The sequence below is a fragment of the Arachis stenosperma genome, chromosome 2 (genome assembly GCF_014773155.1).
Source record: "Arachis stenosperma cultivar V10309 chromosome 2, arast.V10309.gnm1.PFL2, whole genome shotgun sequence".
In the NCBI taxonomy this organism is placed as follows: Eukaryota; Viridiplantae; Streptophyta; class Magnoliopsida; order Fabales; family Fabaceae; genus Arachis; species Arachis stenosperma.
In genome coordinates, this window is record NC_080378.1 from 4980780 (window position 1) to 4987359 (window position 6580).

The window sequence follows — 6580 nt, forward strand, 5'->3', positions numbered from 1 at the left end:
AGCTTTGCTAGAGTCCCCAATTAGAGGTGTCCAGGGTTCTTAAGCACACTCTTTTTGCCTTGGATCACAACTTTATTTTTTTCTTTTTCTTTCTTTTTCTTTCTTTTTCTTTTTCTCCCTTTTTTTTCGTTTTTTTTTGTATTCACTGCTTTTTCTTGCTTCAAGAATCATTTTTATGATTTTTCAGATCCTCAGTAACATGTCTCCTTTTTCATCATTCTTTCAAGAGCCAACAATTTTAACATTCATGAACAACAAATTCAAAAGACATATGCACTGTTCAAGCATACATTCAGAAAACAAAAAGTATTGTCACCACATCAAACTAATTAAGCTAGTTTTAAAGATGAATTCGAAATCCTGTACTTCTTGTTCTTTTGTAATAAAAACAGTTTTCATTTAAGAAAGGTGATGGATTCATATTCATAGCTTTAAGGCATAGACACTAAGACACTAATGATCATAAGACACAAACATGGATAAACATAAAGCATAATTTTCGAAAAACAGAAAAGCAAAGAACAAGGAGATTAAAGAACGGGTCCACCTTAGTGATGGCGGCTTGTTCTTCCTCTTGAAGGTCTTATGGAGTGCTTGAGCTCCTCAATGTCTCTTCCTTGTCTTTGTTGCTCCTCTCTCATGATTCTTTGATCTTCTCTAATTTCATGGAGGAGAATGGAGTGTTCTTGGTGCTCCACCCTTAGTTGTCCCATGTTGGAACTCAACTCTCCTAGGGAGGTGTTTAATTTGCTCCCAATAGTCTTGTGGAGGAAAGTGCATCCCTTGAGATGAATCTCTCCATCTCCCATGACTCGGAGGTGGAAGCTTTTGCCTTCCCTTTCCTCTTTCTAGAGGTTTCTCCGGCCTTGGATGCCATAAATGGTTATGGAAAAACAAAAAGCAATGCTTTTACCACACCAAACTTAAAAGGTTTGCTCGTCCTCGAGCAAAAGAAGAAAGAAGAGAGTAGAAGAAGGAGATGGAGGTGGCTTATGGTTCGGCCAAAAAGGGGGGAAGAAGTGGTTTGATTATGAATGGTGAGGTAGGTGAAGAGAGGGGTAGGGAAAGAAGTGGTTTGAAGTGATTGGTGAATGGGTGAAGAAGAAGAGAGAGGGTGGTGGGGTAGGTGGGGATCCTGTGGGGTCCACAGATCCTGAGGTGTCAAGGAAAAGTCATCCCTGCACCAAATGGCATTCAAAATCACGTTTTGAGCCATTTCTGGCGTTAAACGCCGGGCTGATGCCCATTCCTGGCGTTTAACGCCAGGTTCTTGCCCTTTCCTGGCGTTTAACGCCAGTCTGGTGCCCCTTTCTGGCGTTAAACGCCCAGAATGGTGCCAGACTGGGCGTTAAACGCCCAACTGCTACTCTTACTGGCGTTTAAACGCCAGCAAGGCCTTCCTCCAGGGTGTGCTGTTTTTCTTCCTGTTTTTCATTCTGTTTTTGTTTTTTCAATTGATTTTGTGTCTTCTTATGATCATCAACCTACAAAATAACAAAAAATAACAAAAGAAAATAGATAAAATATAACATCGGGTTGCCTCCCAACAAGCGCTTCTTTAATGTCAGTAGCTTGACAGAGGGCTCTCATGGAGCCTTACAGATACTCAGAGCAATGTTGGAACCTCCCAACACCAAACTTAGAGTTTGAATGTGGGGGTTCAACACCAAACTTAGAGTTTGGTTGTGGCCTCCCAACACCAAACTTAGAGTTTGACTGTGGGGGCTCTGTTTGACTCTGATTTGAGAGAAGCTCTTCATGCTTCTTCTCCATGGTGATAGAGGGATATCCTTGAGCCTTAAACACAAAGGATTCTTCATTCACTTGAATGATCAGTTCACCTCTATCAACATCAATCACAGCCTTTGCTGTGGCTAGGAAGGGTCTGCCAAGGATGATGGATTCATCCATGCACTTTCCAGTCTCTAGGACTATGAAATCAGTAGGGATGTAATGGTCTTCAACTTTTACCAAAACATTCTCTACAAGTCCATGAGCTTGTTTTCTTGAGTTGTCTGCCATTTCTAATGAGATTCTTGCAGTTTGCACCTCAAAGATCCCTAGCTTCTCCATTACAGAGAGAGGCATGAGGTTTACACTTGACCCTAAGTCACACAGAGCCTTCTTGAAAGTCATGGTGCCTATGGTACAAGGTATTGAAAACTTCCCAGGATCTTGTCTCTTTTGAGGTAATTTCTGCCTAGACAAGTCATCCAGTTCTTTGGTGAGCAAAGGGGGTTCATCCTCCCAAGTCTCATTTCCAAATAGCTTGTCATTTAGCTTCATGATTGCTCCAAGGTATTTAGCAACTTGCTCTTCAGTGACATACTCATCCTCTTCAGAGGAAGAATACTCATCAGAGCTCATGAATGGCAGAAGTAAGTCCAATGGAATCTCTATGGTCTCATTTTGAGCCTCAGATTCCCATGGTTCCTCATTGGGGAACTCAGTGGAGGTCAGTGCACGCCCATTGAGGTCTTCCTCAGTGGCGTTCACTTCCTCTCCTTCCTCTCCAAATTCGGCCATGTTGATGGCCTTGCACTCTCCTTTTGGATTTTCTTCTGTATTACTTGGGAGAGTACTAGGAGGGAGTTCAGTAACTTTCTTGCTCAGCTGTCCCACTTGTGCCTCCAAATTCCTAATGGAGGATCTTGTTTTAGTCATGAAACTTTGAGTGGTTTTGATTAGATCAGAGACCATGGTTGCTAAGTCAGAGGGGTTCTGCTTAGAATTCTCTGTCTGTTGCTGAGAAGATGATGGAAAAGGCTTGCCATTGCTAAACCTGTTTCTTCCACCATTATTGTTGTTGAAACCTTGTTGAGGTCTCTCTTGATTCTTCCATGAGAAATTTGGGTGATTTCTCCATGAAGAATTATAGGTGTTTCCATAGGGTTCTCCTAGGTAATTCACCTCTTCCATTAAAGGGTTCTCAGGATCATAAGCTTCTTCTTTAGATGAAGCATCTTTAGTACTGCTTGGTGCATTTTGCATTCCAGACAGACTTTGAGAAATCAAATTGACTTGTTGAGTCAATATCTTGTTCTGAGCTAAAATGGCATTCAGAGCATCAATCTCAAGAACTCCTTTCTTCTGACTTGTCCCATTGTTCACAGGATTCCTTTCAGAAGTGTACATGAATTGGTTATTTGCAACCATTTCAATTAGCTCTTGAGCCTCTGTAGACGTCTTCTTCAGATGAAGAGATCCTCCAGCAGAGCTATCCAAAGACATCTTGGATAGTTCAGAAAGACCATCATAGAAAATACCTATGATGCTCCATTCAGAAAGCATGTCTGAAGGACATTTTCTGATTAATTGTTTGTATCTTTTCCAAGCTTCACAGAGGGATTCTCCATCCTTCTGTCTGAAGGTTTGGACTTCCACTCTAAGCTTACTCAATTTTTGAGGTGGAAAGAACTTTGCCAAGAAGGCATTGACTAGCTTTTCCCAAGAGTCCAGGCTTTCTTTAGGTTGAGAGTCCAACCATATTCTAGCTCTGTCTCTTACAGCAAAAGGGAATAGCATCAGTCTGTAGACCTCAGGGTTAACCCCATTAGTCTTGACTGTGTCACAGATTTGCAAGAACTCAGCTAAAAACTGATGAGGATCTTCCAATGGAAGTCCATGGAACTTGCAATTCTGTTGCATTAGAGAAACTAATTGAGGCTTAAGCTCAAAGTTGTTTGCTCCAATGGCAGGGATAGAGATGCTTCTCCCATAGAAGTCGGGAGTAGGTGCAGTAAAGCCACCCAGCACCTTCCTTGCATTGTTGGCATTGTTGTTGTTTTCGGCTGCCATATCTTCTTCTCCTTTGAAGAATTCGGTTAGGTCCTCTACAGAGAGTTGTGCCTTAGCTTCTCTTAGCTTTCGCTTCAAGGTCCTTTCAGGTTCAGGGTCAGCTTCAACAAGAATGCCTTTGTCTTTGTTCCTGCTCATATGAAAGAGAAGAGAACAAGAAAGTATGGAATCCTCTATGTCACAGTATAGAGATTCCTTGAGGTGTCAGAAGAAAAGAAAAATGGAAGACAGAGGTAGAAAATTCGAACTTATCAAAGAAGATAGAGTTCGAATTTTGCATTAAGGAATAGTGTTAGTCCATAAATAGAAGGATGTGAGAAGAAGGGAAGTAATTTTCGAAAATTAAGTAAAAGATTTTGAAAACATTTTGAAAAACACTAATTGATTTTCGAAAACAAAAGTGGGAAAGAAGTAAAGTGATTTTTGAAAAAGATTTTGAAATTAGAAATCAACAAGATATGATTTGAAAACTATTTTGAAAAAGATGTGATTAAAGAGATATGATTGAAAAGTTATGGTTTTAAAAAAAGATATGATTGAAAAGATATGATTTTGAAAACAATTTTAAAAAGATTTGATTTTAAAAATTAATGACTTGCCTAACAAGAAAATATATGATTCAAACATTAAACCTTTCTCAACAGAAAAGGCAACATACTTAAAATGTTCAATCAAATCATTAATTGTTAGTAAGTATCTTTGAAAAAGGAAAGAAATTGATTTTGAAAACATTTGATTGAAAAGATTTGATTTGAAAAAGATTTGATTTTGAAAAACTTTGAAAACTTAAAATTGATTTTGAAAACAAAATCCTCCCCCTTGTGCCATCCTGGCGTTAAACGCCCAGAATGGTGCACATTCTGGCCTTTAACGCCCAAAACTCTACCCTTTAACGCCAGTCTGTCTTCTTCACTGGGCATTTTTGAATGCCCAGCTTTTTCTGTATAATTCCTCTGTAGTATGTTCTGAATCTTTAATTCTCTGTATTATTGACTTGAAAAGACACAAATTAAAAATATTTTTGGATTTTTAATAATGAGGAATAATCAAAATGCAACTAAAATCAAATAACAATGCATGCAAGACACCAAACTTAGCAGTTTGTATACTATTGACACTAACAAAATGAGAATGCACATAAGAAATAACAAAACACTCAAGTTAATAGAATTCAAAGATCAAAACAAGGAAATCATCAAGAACAACTTGAAGATAAATGAAGACACATGCATAAATTTGAAAAATGCAAGAAGAACAGAAACATGCAATTGACACCAAACTTAAAATGAGACACTAGACTTAAACAAGAAATATTTTTTTTTGTTTTTATGATTTTGTAATTTTTTTGGATTTTTCGAAAATTAAGTGGAAGAAGAAAATAAAGGTATCAAAATTCTTAATGAGAATTCCAGGAATCATGCAATGTTAGTCTAAAGCTTTAGTCTAAAGGAATTAGACATAGCTAGCTAAGCTTCAGCAGGACATTGCATTCAAGAGCTAAATTGATGATGATCAATCAGCTTTGGTGATGATAAGAACATCACCTTGAAACACTAGAATTTATTATTAAGAACTCTGAAGAAAAATAATACCTAATCTAAGCAACAAGATGAACCGTCAGTTGTCCATACACAAACAATCCCCGGCAACGGCGCCAAAAACTTGGTGCTGTTGCCGGATTTTGGCACTGATGTCACCGGACCAAAAGCTTGCTCAAAACTCGAACAATCCCCGGCAACGGTGCCAAAAACTTGGTGCGCGAAATTGTGATTCACTACACAACTTTGCACAACTAACCAGCAAGTGCACTGGGTCGTCCAAGTAATACCTTACGTGAGTAAGGGTCGATCCCACGGAGATTGTTGGTATGAAGCAAGCTATGGTCACCTTGTAAATCTCAGTTAGGCAGACTCAAATGGGTATAGATGATGAATAAAGCATAAAGATAAAGATAGAGATACTTATGTATATCATTGGTGAGAGCTTCAGATAAGCGTATGAAGATGCCTTCCCTTCCGTCTCTCTGCTTTCCTACTGTCTTCATCCAATCCTTCTTACTCCTTTCCATGGCAAGCTCATGTAGGGTTTCACCGTTGTCAGTGGCTACCTCCCATCCTCTCAGTGAAAACGTTGCCTATGCTCTGTCACAGCATGGGTAATCAGCTGTCGGTTCTCGGTCAGGCCGGAATAAAATCCATCGATTCTTTTGCGTCTGTCACTAACGCCCCGCCTGCTAGGAGTTTGAAGCACGTCACAGTCATTCAATCATTGAATCCTACTCAGAATACCACAGACAAGGTTAGACCTTCCGGATTCTCTTGAATGCCGCCATCAGTTCTCGCCTATACCACGAAGATTCCGGTTAAAGAATCCAAGAGATAAACACTAGAGCCTCGTATGCTTGTAGAACAAGAGTGGTTGTCAGTCACTTTGTTCATGAGTGAGAATGATGATGAGTGTCACGGATCATCACATTCATCAAGTGAAGAACAAGTGATATCTTGGACAAAGAACAAGCGGAATTGAATAGAAGAACAATAGTAATTGCATTAATACTCGAGGTACAGCAGAGCTCCACACCTTAATCTATGGTGTGTAGAAACTCCACCGTTGAAAATACATAAGAACAAGAGTGATCATTGGTTTCGGCCCCAGAGAGGGAACCAGAAGAACCAAGATCTGATCTAAGAACTAGATGTCCAAAGATGATCTAGAGATCTAAAGTGATCAAAAGATGAAAAATACAATAGTAAAAGGTCCTATATATAGAAAACTAGTAGCC

The 6580-nt window shown here is 39.3% G+C and overlaps 1 non-coding gene across 1 annotated transcript; it reads left to right on the top strand.

Annotated features, from left to right (window-relative positions):
- Positions 1–3285: 3285 nt before the first annotated feature.
- On the top strand, positions 3286–3393 carry LOC130964661 (small nucleolar RNA R71). The gene has a single exon (XR_009080746.1). It is a non-coding gene; the product is annotated as a small nucleolar RNA R71 (small nucleolar RNA).
- The last annotated feature ends 3187 nt before the right edge of the window (positions 3394–6580 follow it).